The sequence below is a fragment of the Entelurus aequoreus genome, linkage group LG13, assembly GCF_033978785.1.
Source record: "Entelurus aequoreus isolate RoL-2023_Sb linkage group LG13, RoL_Eaeq_v1.1, whole genome shotgun sequence".
NCBI classification, from domain to species: domain Eukaryota; kingdom Metazoa; phylum Chordata; class Actinopteri; order Syngnathiformes; family Syngnathidae; genus Entelurus; species Entelurus aequoreus.
This window is the reverse complement of record NC_084743.1, coordinates 58,591,319-58,608,357: the sequence shown is the minus strand read 5'-3', so window position 1 is coordinate 58,608,357 and position 17,039 is coordinate 58,591,319. Positions and strand designations below refer to the sequence as shown.

General features: G+C 35.0%; 1 protein-coding gene across 2 annotated transcripts in view; it reads left to right on the top strand.

Annotated features, from left to right (window-relative positions):
• The window catches only part of zgc:172282 (leucine-rich repeat and fibronectin type III domain-containing protein 1-like protein), a 532,113-nt gene extending 517,326 nt beyond the window's left edge, over nucleotides 1–14,787 (top strand). For both annotated transcript variants that reach the window (XM_062068089.1, XM_062068091.1), the window contains one exon: nucleotides 13,824–14,787. The gene's annotated coding sequence lies outside the window, so the exon portion shown is untranslated. The remainder of the gene's footprint in view (nucleotides 1–13,823) is intronic.
• The last annotated feature ends 2,252 nt before the right edge of the window (nucleotides 14,788–17,039 follow it).

Sequence of the window (17,039 nt, the reverse complement as noted above, 5' to 3'; positions counted from 1 at the left end):
ACCGACAGAATCCAGTCAGTACCCATTAGGGAAGATGTTTGATAAGGAATTATCGAGTTCGAGCCTATTATCGAATCCTCTTATCGAACCGATTCCTTATCGATTCTCTTATCGAGTCCATATAGGTTGTTGTATATGGAAAAAAACACACAATATTTGGTTTAACAAAAGCTCACTTTTATTATATAATAAAAAAATAAAATCTAATAAATAAATAAATATTGACTGTTACCCACCTAAAAAAATAAAATAAAATAAATAAATATTGACTGTTGTTACCCAAAGTATATTAAGTGGGATTTTTCAGAGAAACAAATATATACAGTAACACAAAAACAAGCTGTCTCTGTGATCACTATAGGTGTATAAATAATAATATAGTGTTAAATAAAATCAGTTCCTTTGGGCACAAAACTGAAAATAATACAGCTCTCCAAAAAGTGCACTTCTGCTGCTATTGGAACATAACTGTTTATGATGCTTTGACATTTTTGCACTTTATTTCTTTATTGAAAAAAAATTCTATGAAGAGAAAAGTTCTTTGCAAATGTGGTTACAACGCTAAAAAATGAAAAGTTAAAGCTAAAAAAAGAAATACACTTTATTGAGTTAACATTATTTCTTTATGGGGGAAATGTTATGAGCTAGAGAATATAACAACTACACTACCCAGCATGCAACGGGAGTTACGAGCATGCGCGGAGCCCCCCCGAAAAGTGTTGCATGTTGCCACGCTGTGAAAGTAAACGTCAAGAACTCAGCCAACACGCCTCGTCTGCATTATTTATAATTAGACAAACAACACATCTACAGTTTTTTTGTTTACAAGGAAAAAAGAAAAAAGTTAAAAAAGTGAGATATGTAGTATATATATGTATGTGCTGCGGTTGTTTTAAGAACGTTGCGACAGCTGCCGTAAAGGAGGTGCGTTGCTAGCCTGGTTGCTATGTTTCCGGTTGGTCGTAAAAGTGTTCGTCATGTGTTTTACCCTGCTCAAATCTCTCAGTAAAGTTATTCGATGGATTATAGCTTTTTTTTAAAACTTTATTACACCTTGGAGCGCTTTTTCCCGCCCATTGTTTTCCTGCTTTCTCTATCTGCGCCTAATGACTGAGCTACGTGACGTCATTTCTTGTGATGTCCCACGGAGCATTTCTGGTCGGGACGGTATTCGAATAAAGAATCAACTCTTTTCCTTTACTCTAGTGGTCTCGATAACGGGTACCGGTTCTCAAAAAGGGATTCGAGTCCGAGGACTCGGTTCTTTTCTTATCAAACAACCGGGAAAACCGGTTTCGAGTATCATCCCTAGTACCCATAAAAGTACCGGATGCAGTACCCGTCGCCATTCTGAAGAGATACGGTATCATAAAGTACGGGTTTATGAACAGAATTGTGATGCTGAAGAGTGGAATGTGGGTGAAACGCTGAGTATGATAAGCAGCTTTATATAAATGGAAATCGGGGGAAGGGGGACAGGAAGGATTATCCAAAGGGGGAGGAGGGCAGGAAATATCAAGCAAAAGAGTAAAGAAAGGGAATAAAGATAAGTCTGCAAGAAGAAGAATAGAGTAAACAAGGAGGATAGTGGTCAGATGAGATGAAGATGATTACTTATACTAGGAAATGCACAAAAACAACATGAACAAATGCACGATACAAAACGTAAACATGCAGTTTATACGTCTGTAAATGGTTGACCTTACATAACGATTCCATTTTGTTTGTTGCACTTTCCTCAGCGTCTGGATGCCACCGAGGGGAAAAACAAATCTGTTACCTGGCTCACCCCAGTGCCGGCCCTAGCCTCCATGGGGCCCTAAGCAAAATTTGATTTTGGGGCCCTCTATTTCTGCCAATAATATTGATTGTTGATCATTCACACACCTACTATAAACTCATTGCGGCTCTGGCAGTGTTGTTTACTTTATCCTATTGTCAGCCTGGCATGTCTTTACAAATGACATGTCATTTATAAAGATATGGGGTTGGCCCAGTTAAGAACATAAATAATACCAATGAATGAACGAATGATGTCCAGAGTGCCACATATGGTTCTTAATCTTAAAATGTAGAAAACATTCAGCTACAACAGTGGCCTGGGGTTGAACAGTCCAAGTGATAAAGCTTTGTATTTACAGTAAAAGTGTCATCTTGTCTCATCAGTCTTGTACATATTAGTCTTTAATTACTAGTTTATTTTTTTAGTTAATTGTTCATATTTAATGTTTACTTTGTACAAAGAGAGCGCAGTCTACTGAAGTAAAATTCCATGTGTGCTAAACATAACTGGACAATAAAGCTGATTCTGATTCACTTTATTATTTGTGGTGACAAAAACCTGAAACAGCAATGTGCCAAAAATAATTCGTAGTGCAAGAAAAACCAATAAAGTGCAACAATAAATTCACTTAAATATATATAAAAAGGAACAAATTCAATTGTACAAAAAAACAACATAATTAAAGTAAATATCAAGCAAATACTTAAATAATATTAATGAACAGAGTGACCAGAAACAAGGTAACATAACGGTTTATAAACAAGTATAAAGTTACTACATATTAAAACTATGTAAATGTACATAACGATGTGCAAAAAATTTTTGGGGAAAAAATCCAAATAAACTACCTTAAATTAAGGTCCTTAAAGGCCTACTGAAATGATTTTTTTTATTTAAACGGGAATAGCAGATCCATTCTATGTGTCATACTTGATCATTTCGCGATATTGCCATATTTTTGCTGAAAGGATTTAGTAGAGAACATCGACGATAAAGTTCGCAACTTTTGCTCGCTGATAAAAAAAAAGCCTTGCCTGTACCGGAAGTAGCGTGACGTCACAGGAGCTAGTAATCCTCACAATTCCCCGTTGTTTACAATGGAGCGAGAGAGATTCGGACCGAGAAAGTGATGATTACCCCATTAATTTGAGCGAGGATGAAAGATTCGTAGATGAGGAACGTTACAGTGAATGACTTGAGAGGCAGCGATGGACGTATCTTTTTTCGCTCTGACCGTAACTTAGGTACAAGCTGGCTCATTGGATTCCACACTCTCTCCTTTTTCTATTGTAGATCACAGATTTGTATTTTAAACCACCTCGGATACTATATCCTCTTGAAAATGAGAGTCGAGAACGCGAAATGGACATTCAGTGCCTTTTGTCTCCACGACAATACATCGGCGAAATGCTTTAGCTACGAGCTAACGTGATAGCATCTTGCTTTAACTGCATATAGAAACAAAAGAAATAAACCCCTGACGGGAAGTATAGATAGAAAATCAACAATACTATTAAACCGTGGACATGTAAATACACGGTTAATGCTTTCCAGGCTGGCGAAGGTTAACAATGCTGTGCTAACGACGCCATTGAAGCTAACTTAGCAACCAGACTGCACAGAGCTATGCTAAAAACATTAGCTCTCCACCTACGCCAGCCAGCCCTCATTTGCTCATCAACACCCGTGCTCACCTGCGTTCCAGCGATCGGCAGAAGGACGAAGGACTTCACCCGATGCGTTTGGCGGCCCGGAGACGTAGGAAGTCAAGGTGAAGTCGGTGGCTAGCGCGGCTAGCGCGGCTAGCGCTCCAACAAAGTCCTCCTGGTTGTGTTGCTGTAGTCCGCTGCTAATACACTGATCCCACCTACAACTGTCTTCTTTGCAGCCTTCATTGTTCATTAAAAAAATTGCAAAAGATGTCCAGAATACTGTGGAATTATGAAATGAAAACAGAGCTTTTTGTATAGGATTCTACGGGGTACCATAACTTCCGTTACTCGGACTTCGTCACGCGCTTACGTCATCATACCGCGATGTTTCAGCCGGATATTTCCCGGGAATTTTAAAATGTCACTTTATAAGTTAACCCGGCCGTATTGGCATGTGTTGCAATGTTAAGATTTCATCATTGATATATAAACTATCAGACTGCGTGGTCGGTAGTAGTGGCTTTCAGTAGGCCTTTAATTCACACATTTGACCATCACATCACAGTTTTGTTCCTCTGTTCTTCACCACCCACACCACTCCACCCACCCCTTAAAACCTGTGCTTCCTGGCTTTTCTGGAGGCAAAGTCATTTATGACATCACTGTAAGAAATCTGATGGCCGACTTTGTTATTAATACTAATCACTGCCAGTCCACTCAGTCTTTCTTGAGCCATGGAAGATCTCAAGTAGTTTTTTATTAATTTGAGCTTGGAAAACAGTCACAGGAAGAGTGCAGGCTATCCGCAGAGCTACCCAAAGATTTGGGTACAACTCACTGATCTTTGATCATTTAGAAATCATCAGTCAGACTCGTACATGCAAAAAAATAAGAATTTTTTGTTAATTGCTTTTGGGGGCCCCCTGGTGGCCGCGGGGCCCTAAGCAAGCGCTTAGTACGCTTATGCCTCGGGCCGGCTCTGGCTCACCCCAAAGCAGCCTTGATAGAAATGCTATTTTTTCTACAAGTATTAAATATTACATTGATTTGGACGGCAGAGTTTAAAAGGCCAGTGGTTTTTCTATGCAAACATTTCCCCGCTGTTGGGATTTGTTCTGGAAAACGTGTCGCACTTGGTCGCAATTTGCAGCTCTAACCGAAAGCCGGTGCGTGCATCAAATTGAAGGTGTTTAGTATTAAAAAATTGATTTGCAAACTTAAGTGCTAATGGAGAAATATCGAAGACACGCGGTATTATAGTGCAATTCTCAACAATGGTTAAAATAAACCCGATTATACCGCCTGGCCTTTTTCCATTATTTCTTGTCACATTTGTGCACACTTTGCAGGAAATGTGGTCGAGTGTGAATTACTGCTGAGGGGTGTCATGCAAATGAGAAAGCAGTGTTGTATTTTTAGGAACAGGACAGCAGCAATGGAGATTGTCAGGTTTCAGTGTTGAACCATAGTTTAATACAGGGGGTGTCCAAAGTGCGGGCCGGGGGACATTTGTGGCCCGCAGGTCGTTTTTTAACGGCCCCACGGCACATTTTAAAAATACGATTGAAAAAAATAAAAAACATGATAAGTGGTATAAAAGAGCAAACAGGTGAAATGTAACAAGAAAATGTTGCAATGTTGACTCTAATAACACAAAGCTGCCATGCAGGCTGTTTGTTTCTTTAAAAAATAATAATGAATCAAAATCAATGTCATTATGAATTATTGACCTATTCAAGGCTCCAATTACGTCACATTTGAGATATTTTGGGGGAAAATGTTGCATATTTTGTGTTTGCCATATATAAAACTGAGCTGTTTTTTTTAAAGGGCCTAAAACGAACAAACGAAAAACATAAACAACAATAAAACGTATAATTGACGGAGAGATCTGAAGTTGATCTCGAGATTATTGTGTTAAAAGTAAACAGTAAAAAAAAAAATTGAATTTATTTTTTAACACTATAATTATTTGGATCCCTAATAATTTTAGTGTGATTTGTTTTTAAGTGTCATTGCTCAAAAAATAATAATGAATTAAAATCAATGTTGTTATGAGTTATTGACCTTTTTAAGCCTCCAATTATTATATAATCTCAAATGTTCCACTTAAAAATTGTATTGTGTGAAAATATTGCATATTTTGTATTTTTTCCTTAAAAAAACAGGGTTTTCTTTGACAACAAGAGCATACAACTTACATATTTAAAAGCGTTATATTGACATATAGACTCAATGTTGATCTAGAGATTTAAAACTTGAATAATAATAAAAATAATAATACTGAATAATGACACATTTTTAATATTTTTTTGACCAAAACCCTTTGGGGTCCCCGGGATCAAGTCTGAGTGGAGGCCTAAATGTATATTTTTTATACATATATTGTATTGATTTTTAAAATAAAAAATATCAAAATGGCCCCCGCTTGCTTTGATTTTTCAGTGTGCGGCCCTCAGTGGAAAAAGTTTGGACACCAATATTTTGGTACTGGTATCAGTACCAAAATGTATTTCGATACTTTTCTAAATAAAGGGGACCACAAAAAATGGCATTATTGGCGTTATTTTAACAAAAAATCTTACGGTGCATTAAACATATGTTTATTATTGCAGTCGATGAACAATGTTGTCCTTAAATAGTCTGTGTCCACACCGTAGTCTATAAGCTTCTTCTTTTTCTTTATCTTCTTGTTATGGGACATTCATCCTCCGCTGTTGCCATTTCTAATATAAAGTAGTGTAAAGTTCTTACTTATATCTGTCAGTAAACTCGCCATGAAATCGCTAAAACATACCGGTGTAGTGAGTTAACAAGTTAATGATTATTTGCAAAAAAACAAATATGTTTCTCAGTGTGAACATGAAATATCTTGTCTTTGCAGTCTAATCAATTAAATATAAACAGAAAAAGAATTTGCAAAAAAAAAAAAAGAAAAAAAAAAAAAAAAAAAAAAGAATTTGCAAATCATTGTTTTTTGTTTTTATTAACAAATTACACAACGTGCCAACTTCACTGGTTTTGGGTTTTGCACATCAACGATATGATTTGCCTGAGTAGCTGGAAGGTCTTATTAAAGAAAAAAATTATATGCAAAAAAAAAAAAAAAAAAAAAAATCTATTAAGAATTGTTACAAATATGAATTGTGATTCAATCCAAAGTCTATATATTTTGACACCCTTAGTACTAGAGATGTCCGATAATGGCTTTTTTGCCGATATCCGATATTCCGATATTGTCCAACTCTTAATTACCGATTCCGATATCAACCGATACCGATATAAACAGTCGTGGAATTAAGACATTATTATGCCTAATTTTGTTGTGATGCCCCGCTGGATGCATTAAACAATGTAACAAGGTTTTCCAAAATAAATCAACTCAAGTTATGGAAAAAACTGCCATATTTATTATTGAAGTCACAAAGTGCATTTTTTTTTTTTTTAACCATACCTCAAAACAGCAGCTTGGAATTTGGGACATGCTCTCCCTGAGATAATCCTGATACCCACTACTATGACAACTATGGGAAGTACTATACTTTGACTTTCAAAAAGTGCATTACTTTTGTATTTTTTTTTAAACATGCCTCAAAATAACAGCTGGTCGGGGTGGGGGGGGGGGGGGGGGGCGTGGTTATTTACAGCTAGAATTCACCAACTCGAGTATTTCATATATATATATATATATATATATATATATATATATATATATATATATATATATATATATATATATATATATATATATATATATATATATGTATGAAATACTTGACTTTCAGTGAATTCTAGCTATATATATATATATATATATATATATATATATATATATATATATATATATATATATATTTATTAATTTTATTTATATAAAATAAATACTTGAATTTCAGTGTTCCGGTGGCTATCCATTAGATGGCAGTATTGCCCTGTTTAACGTCTCCGTTCATGATGAGTATATCATTTCGGCCACCGTGTTCAATGGAGAAGTCTGTTCTACATATTTACAGGCAACATTCACCTTCCCCTTCGAACGTCTCCTTGTTGTGTGCGCAGTTGTGCACTCTACTCTCTAAAAGCCCCAGATGTTATGACGTCCTTGGGCAGGCAAGCTGTTTATATTGTGGGAAAGCGGACGTGAGAACAGGCTGTGCCCACTCAGTCTCAGGTCCGCATTGAGCTGGAGGGGGCGTGGCCTCCAGCTCCGGCTGAATACCGTGAGTTTGTCGGGAGAAAATCTCTGCCGGGAGGTTGTCGGGAGAGGCGCTGAATACCGGGATTCTCCCGCTAAAAACGGGAGGGTTGGCAAGTATGGGTTCTGGGTATTTGTTCTGTTGTGTTACGGTGCGGATGTTCTCCCGAAATGTGTTTGTCATTCTTGTTCGGTGTGGGTTTACAGTGTGGCGCATATTTGTAACAGTGTTAAAGTTGTTTATACGGCTGCCCTCAGTGTGACCTGTATGGCTGTTGACCAAGTATTCCTTGCACGCAATGCCTTGGGCCGGCACGCAAAGGCAGTGCCTTTAAGGTTTATTGGCGCTCTGTACTTCTCCCTACGTCCGTGTACACAGCGGCGTTTTAAAAAGTCATACATTTTACTTTTTGAAACCGATACCGATAATTTTGAAACCGATACCGATAATTTCCGATATTACATTTTAAAGCATTTATCGGCCGATAATATCGGCAGTCCGATATTATCGGACATCCCTACTTACTACCCATACTTTAATTGGTACTGCGAAGAGTTCTGGGCCAATGACAAAAAAACAATATTGAGACCCCCTTGGGTAATCCTGTACTTTTTGGACGGGGCCCTTATCCTAACAGCACACACATGGCGTCCATGGCTTTGTATGAGTGCATGAAGGGGAAATGATGCAACGACTGTTGAACGTTGGATTAATGGTGGTGTTATTTAAATGGAGCAAACCGGAACTGAGCTTTGGGGGTAAGCAGGTTTTACAGTACGTTACTGTTCATCGCTCCACGTTTTGTTGGCTATGTCACAGACTCAGGTAGGGGCTCAAAGAAATAAATTGGTGTCAAATATGAGGAGGATATGAAAGGCCAGCAGAGGCTGAAGATTACAAAAAAATAAATGAAGACGTAGACTCCGACAGAAATAGATTGCAGAGGCATCCTTGAGCCTTGGATGAGACTGAAGCCGAGGGCGTAATAACAAAAGAAGACACTGTGTGGATGTGTTAAGTTGATAAGTAATGAAAGACGCAGAAATGGAAAAACCGTCTGCGGAGAAATGAAAAGCCATCAAGATTGCATTGAGTGCTTCTTTGCACGTACGGATGTGGACTTGGTGATGTGGTTGACGACATTGTGGTCAATGATGGAACTGTTTGTCTCGTCAGAAATGAAAAGTTGAATTTAAAAAATAGTTTACCATACTGAGAATGTCAATAAATACATTATTACAACTGAGTTTACCCGAAAAAGTCAAACAAAAAAGTAGTACATCTGATAGAGGTGGAAGATCCTGGGATTTTTGGTATTGATCCGTTACCAAGTACATACAGGGCTAGTACCACCAATACTATTATCGATACAGATATTTTTGACTTACTATTGAACAATTTTGTGAACTTGCATCCAGTTAGAGAACTATAAGGAGTCATTCCAGATCCTTTGATTCTAAGGATGGGACAAAAATAGAAGTTCAACAACTGATTTGACAAAACTGGAGTAAGTACAAACAATAGAAACATCAGCGCTGTAGGAGAGAGCCGAGATATCCAAAAGTTGAAGCTTTCTATGAAACGTTCGCCCGTCTCTCATGCTTTTATCCGCCTTGGCAGGAATTGAAACTAAAAGTAGTACATCTGATAGAGGTGGAAGATCCTGGGATTGTTGGTATTGAGCCGTTACCAAGTACATACAGGGCTAGTACCACCAATACTATTATCGATACAGATATTTTTGACTTACTATTGAACAATTTTGTGAACTTCCATCCAGTTAGAGAACTATAAGGAGTCATCCCAGATCTTTTGATTCTAAGGATGGGACAAGAATTGCAGTTGAAATACTTATTTGACAAAACAGGAGTAAGTACAAACAATAGAAACATCAGCGCTGTAGGAGGAAGCCGAGATATCGAAAGTTGAAGGTTTCTATGAAACGTTCGCCCGTCTCTCATGCTTTTATCCGCCTTGGCAGGAATCGAAACTAAAAGTAGTACATCTGATAGAGGTGGAAGATCCTGGGATTTTCGGTATTGATCCGTTACCAAGTACATACAGGGCTAGTACCACCAATACTATTATCGATACAGATATTTTTTACTTACTATTGAACAATTTTGTGAACTTTCATCCGGTTAGAGAACTATTAGGAGTCCGCCCAGATTTTTGATTCTAAGGATGGGGCAATAATTGAAGTTGAACAACTTATTCGAAAAAACAGGACTAAGAACAAATAATACAAATATCAGCGCTGTAGGAGAGAGCCGAGATTTCGAAAGGTTGAAGCTTTCTATCAAACAGTCACCCCGTCTCTCATGCTTGTATCCGCCTTGGCAGGAATCGAAACTGAAAGTAGTAGTGTGGTGCTGAATTTCCCCCAGGGATCAAGGAAGTACTTTCTATTCTATTCTAGTACATCTGATAGAGGTGGAAGATCCTGGGATTTTCGGTATTGATCCATTACCAAGTACATACAGGGCTGGTATCACAGATACTATTATCGATACAGACACTTTTGACTTATTATTGAACAATTTTGTGAACTTGCATCCAGTTAGAGAACTATTAAGAGTACCACCAGATCATTTGATTCTAAGGATGGGACGAAAATAGAAGTTGAACAACTTATTCGACAAAACAGGAGTAAATACAAACAATAGAAACATCAGCGCTGTAGAAGAGAGCCGAGATATCGAAAGGTCGAAGCTTTCTATCAAACGGTCTCCGGTCTCTCATGCTTTTATCCGCACTCACAGGAATCAAAACTAAAAGTAGTACATCTGATAGAGGTGGAAGATCCTGTGATTTTTGGTATTGATCCGTTACCAAGTACATAAAGTACATACAGGGATAGTACCACCAATACTATTATCGATACAGATATTTTTGACTTACTATTGAACAATTTTGTGAACTTGCATCCAGTTAGAGAACTATAAGGAGTCATCCCAGATCTTTTGATTCTAAGGATGGGACAAGAATTGAAGTTGAAATACGTATTTGACAAAACAGGAGTAAGTACAAACAATAGAAACATCAGCGCTGTAGGAGAGAGCCGAGATATCGAAAGGTCGAAGCTTTCTATCAAACGGTCGCCCGTCTCTCATGCTTTTATCCGCCTTGGCAGGAATTGAAATTAAAAGTAGTACATCTGATAGAGGTGGAATATCCTGGGATTGTTGGTATTGATCCGTTACCAAGTACATACAGGGCTAGTACCACCAATACTTTTATCGATACAGATATTTTTGACTTACTATTGACCAATTTTGTGAACTTGCATCCAGTTAGAGAACTATAAGGAGTCATCCCAGATCTTTTGATTCTAAGGATGGGACAATAATTGCAGTTGAAATACTTATTTGACAAAACAGGAGTAAGTACAAACAATAGAAACATCAGCGCTGTAGGAGAGAGCCGAGATATCGAAAGGTCGAAGCTTTCTATCAAACGGTCTCCGGTCTCTCATGCTTTTATCCGCACTCACAGGAATCAAAACTAAAAGTAGTACATCTGATAGAGGTGGAAGATCCTGTGATTTTTGGTATTGATCCGTTACCAGTACATAAAGTACATACAGGGCTAGTACCACCAATACTATTATCGATACAGATATTTTTGACTTACTATTGAACAATTTTGTGAACTTGCATCCAGTTAGAGAACTATAAGGAGTCATCCCAGATCTTTTGATTCTAAGGATGGGACAAGAATTGAAGTTGAAATACTTATTTGACAAAACAGGAGTAAGTACAAACAATAGAAACATCAGCGCTGTAGGAGAGAGCCGAGATATCGAAAGGTCGAAGCTTTCTATCAAACGGTTGCCCGTCTCTCATGCTTTTATCTGCCTTGGCAGGAATCGAAACTAAAAGTAAGCTCCCTCTCTCTCCAGGCTAGTAGTCCATGACACCATTGAACAAGAGAAAATGATATATGAGTGTGAGATTGGATGGATAACAAAACAGGGTGAGCTCTTAGTTTGTAATCTCTTCCAGAAGAACAAAGAAACACAACTCTGAGGCGTTCCATTCCGCTTCAATGTGGAAAATGTTCCTCCAACAGAAAAACTATTTTATGCAGTTAAATAAAAATAACACAAAAATCTAAACCAATTTATTAGTGTTTACATAAAATAAATATTCCTGTATTATGATTAAAGAGATTCATATTTTTTTGTGGCAGAGCTCCGAAATCCAAACACTAGTAACTCGAATCAACGGTTCCAGTTAAAATGAATTGAAATCAAATCGATCCGGTGCTCGGTCCCCACCACCACAAAAGCAGATACGAGTTTAGATAGGAAATACTGCATGAAAACAATACAATGGAACATACTACTAACTATGGTTGCAAAGGGGTGGAAAGTTTCCGGTAAATTTCCGGAAACTTTCCGGAAATTTACCACGGGAAGTTAAGCTCGGGAAGTTTGGAAATATTGACCATTTTTTGATTATTCAAAATTGGACACGGTCCATGGGAATTAATGGGAATATATGGGAATTAATGGGGAATTACAATAATGGTATATTATTGCGCACTTGTCTATATGCTGCTGCATCTTTGTGGCATTTTTTGACGTAGCTCTTTGCACAGTATTTGCAAATGTACACCGCCTTTCCGCCTACATTGGTTGGGGTGAAATGTCTCCACACATCAGATGGTGTATTGTTTGTATTTATTTATTCTTGTAAAACACGAATGCAATACCCCACACAGATAGGAATAGTCAGCTAAACAATTGGAGTAGTCTTTAAAAATATTTTACTGATGGACAAATGAATAGAAATAGGCTAAATGAATAAATGAACACTCAATCAGCATGCTAAATCAAGCTATAACCTACATTCTTGTATGACAACAGAATGGCTAGCAGAACAAAAGGCAGTGGAAACTACACGTTTTGATTTAAAATTTGCTAGTTGAACTTTACAGATCACAAAAAAGATAAATTCGGATCGCTAACGTTGTTAGCATAAATGAATGGGATTTAACAAAGAGAAAATTAGCATCACGGCTATATTTACCCCAGTAATATCATCAAAACTTACCTGACTGGATGAAGTCATTGGGCTCAAATACTAGCGTGGCCTCAATAGCCCTGCTGTAGTGTGGAGCATTCTGGGAATTATCTGTGCATGTGATGGAAGAATGCACTGCACATGTGATGGAGGAATGCACAGTGCAGGGTTGAAATTCTACTGAATTTGCATTAAATTAGGTTGTTTTAGCTAATAATCCCTCTGCGAGATCTAGCATGTTGCATTCAATGTTTATTCCCATTCATTTCCCATTAATTCCCGTTAATTCTTGTTAATTCCCATATATTCCCGTTAATTCCCATGGAAAGTTTCCAGCTTTGAATATTCCCAGAATGTTGCAACCCTACTACTAACAACTACAGTAGTAACGTAAAAATAATGAACAGCATTTACCTCGGAGAGTGGACTTCTGCTGCTTCTACGTCAAACACACCATTTTTGGCTTTTCCATATTTTCATGGATAAATGTCTAAATCGAATAATTTGCTCCATATACTGTAACAAAGAGAAACTGCAAGAATGTATTGAATTTAGGGATGTCGATAAATGCTTTAAAATGTGATATCGGAAATTATCGGTATCGGTTTCAAAATTATTGGTATCGGTTTAAAAAACTAAAATATATGACTTTTTAAAACGCCGCTGTGTACACGGACGTAGGGAGAAGTACCGAGCGCCAATAAACCTTAAAGGCACTGCCATTGCGTGCCGGCCCAGTCACATAATATCTACGGCTTTTCACACATACAAGTGAATGCCATGCATACTTGGTCAACAGCCATACAGGTCACACTGAGGGTAGCCGTATAAACAACTTTAACACTGTTACAAATATGCGCCACACTGTGAACCCACACTAAATCAGAATGACAAACACATTTCGGGAGAACATCCGCACCGTAACACAACAGAACAAATACCCAGAACCCCTTGCAGCACTAACTCTTCCGGGACGCTACAATGTACACCCCCCGCAATTCATTGTGCTAGAATCGATCCAATACCAATACCCATTTTGATATTGATATCTAGGTCAATACGCCCAACCCTACTGTTTTTTTGCTCATTGTGGTCATTTTACCAAAGATTTTGGCAAGTTTGAATGACAGAAAACTGATTGTCTGTTGTTTTTCTATCTTTTCAGGTGCAGAAATCATCCGTGTGTCTCAAGATGAAAGATATCGGCCCCCGTCCCAAAAAAAAAAAAACGGAGAAAAAAGCAGGACATCAATTTCTCTCACGCATTAGCAATCTTATTTTGACCCGTAGCCCCGCCTCCCCAACCCTCATCGCCATGACAACCAGTGTTAATGTTAAGTATTTTGATGTGAAGGACAAATGTGTATATTGTTTACTGCATCGTTTGTGGTGGTCTCTGCTCACCTCATCATCAACATTGGAGTGTGTGGCCAGCATATATGACCTCACATCTCAGCTGTGTTTTCGTTCTTCGTTAGAAAGGTGGTCCTCGTGTTACGACGCTGACTATTTTACCCCATAAGTTATTAATACTTGGCAAAAAATAATAATTGCCGTATTTTCTGGACTATAGAGCGTACCCAATAAACTCCAGGGTATTTCTTTCTCTCCATATACAGTATTAGGACTATAAGCCGCAGATAAGTATGTTCTGAAATGAGTTATTTACACAGAAATATTCTGTAAATGTTTATTTACATACCTTAACGGTGTCTGTAACAAGGCAGTAAAACGGCCGACCAAACAAAACAGAAGTCATCGTCATGGACCCGCTAGCTGCGGAAGCCAGCTCTCCAATCAGCTAAACAGACTCAATAACTCCATGGTGACGTTTTGGTGGATTTACTGAGGAATTTGTGAAATTGAAACAATACAAAAACACAGACAATTGTAGACTTGTTAGCATATAAGCTAATGCTAACGACGCCTGCATCGCTTACTTTGCAAATATGCGTGAAAACACTCCTACAGACATCACACGTGGGACGGTTTAGTGAGTAAGAATTGTTTTAGTTATATTGTAAAACTTACAAACGTTGATTGGAGTGATGGATAAAGAATTAGGAGTGTCAAAAAAATAGATTTTCTAATTATTCGCAATTAATTAGATTTAATAACTGTAAAAAAACTGAGGAAAAATATATATATATATACATTATATTATATATATATATATATATATGCATATATATATATATATATATATATATATATATATATATATATATATATATATATATATATATATATATATATATATATATATATATATATATATATATATAAATGATAATGATATATGGGTTGTACTTGTATAGCGCTTTTCTACCTTCAAGGTACTCAAAGCGCTTTGACAGTATTTCCACATTCACCCATTCACACACTGATGGCGGGAGCTGCCATGCAAGGTGCTAACCAGCAGCCATCAGGAGCAAGGGTGAAGTGTCTTGCCCAAGGACACAACGAACGTGACTAGGATGGTAGAAGGTGGGGATTGAACCCCAGTAACCAGCAACCCTCCGATTGCTGACCCGGCCACTCTACCAACTTTGCCACGCCGTCCGTATATATATATATATATATATATATATATATATATATATATATATATATATATATATATATATATATATATATATATATATATATATATATATATATATATATATATATATATATATATATATATATATAAACAATATATATATTTATTTATATATAGATATATATATATAAACAATATATATATTTATATATATATATATATATATATATATATATATATAAACAATATATATATTTATTTATATATATATATATATATGTATATATATATATATATATATATATATATATATATATATATATATATATATATATATACATATATATATATATATATATATATATATATATATATATATATATATATGTATATATATATATATATATATATATATATATATATATATATGTATATATATATATATATATATATATATATATATATTTATATACATATATATATATATATATATATATATATATATATATATATATATATATATATATATATATATATATATATATATATATATATAAACAATATATATATTTATTTATATATATATATATATATATATACAAAATATATATATTTATTTATATATACAAAATATATATATTTATTTATATATATTATATTTTATATATATAGAAAATATGTATATATATATATTTATTTGTATATATGAATATATATATATATATATATATATATATATATATATATATATTATATATATATATATATATATATATATATATATATATATATATATATATATGCATATATATATATATATGTATATATATATATATATATATATATATATATATACAAAATATATGTATTTATTTATATATATATATATTATATTTTATATATATATATACACATATATAAAATATACATATATATATTATAATAATTTGTTTTTTATAATTGTAAAAAATCAAGGAAAAAATCTATATACATTTTATTATATATATACAGAATATATATATATATATATATATATATATATATATATATATATATATATATATATATATATATATATATATATATATATATATATATATATATATATATATATATATATATATATATATATGTATATATATATATATATATATATATGTATATATATATATATATATATATATATATATATATATATATATATATATATATATATATATATATATATATATATATAGAAAAAAATATACATAGATAAATTAAAATATAATTTTTTTTTCTTTGATTCTTCACAATTATGAATCGATTCGCGATTCGGATGTGAATCGATTTTTTTGTGCTCCCATAGAAATAGGGCAAGGCGGACATCTGCGGTCTCTAAGCAATTTTCTAGTTTATTACTGTTTAATTTAATTATTTGATCTTTTTTTGACTGTAATTTAGACGTCCTTAACGTGTTCTATACCCACTATAAATTGAGATACACTTCAGGTAAGTTCTGACTTACCCTAAAACTCAACTTTTATCACAGTCGTAGGAACGGAACTCGTACTTAGGCCGAGGACCACCTGTATAATTTTTTTTTTTTTTCAACAAATGTCGTCGTTTATCAGCGTCATGCCGTGTGCAAGTGTGATGAAAGTGACATCCAAGTACCGTCTTTGATATGTATCACTAAAGATACAAAAAAAAATGACATGCAGTCTAAATTTTGTAATCGCACTATCAAGTAAGTCTTCGGTCGACTGACCTTAGAAGACGACTTCTTAAAAGCAGAACAAGAGAATGATAAAGATAAGAATAAAAAACTGTTATTATTTTTAATGAAAGCACATG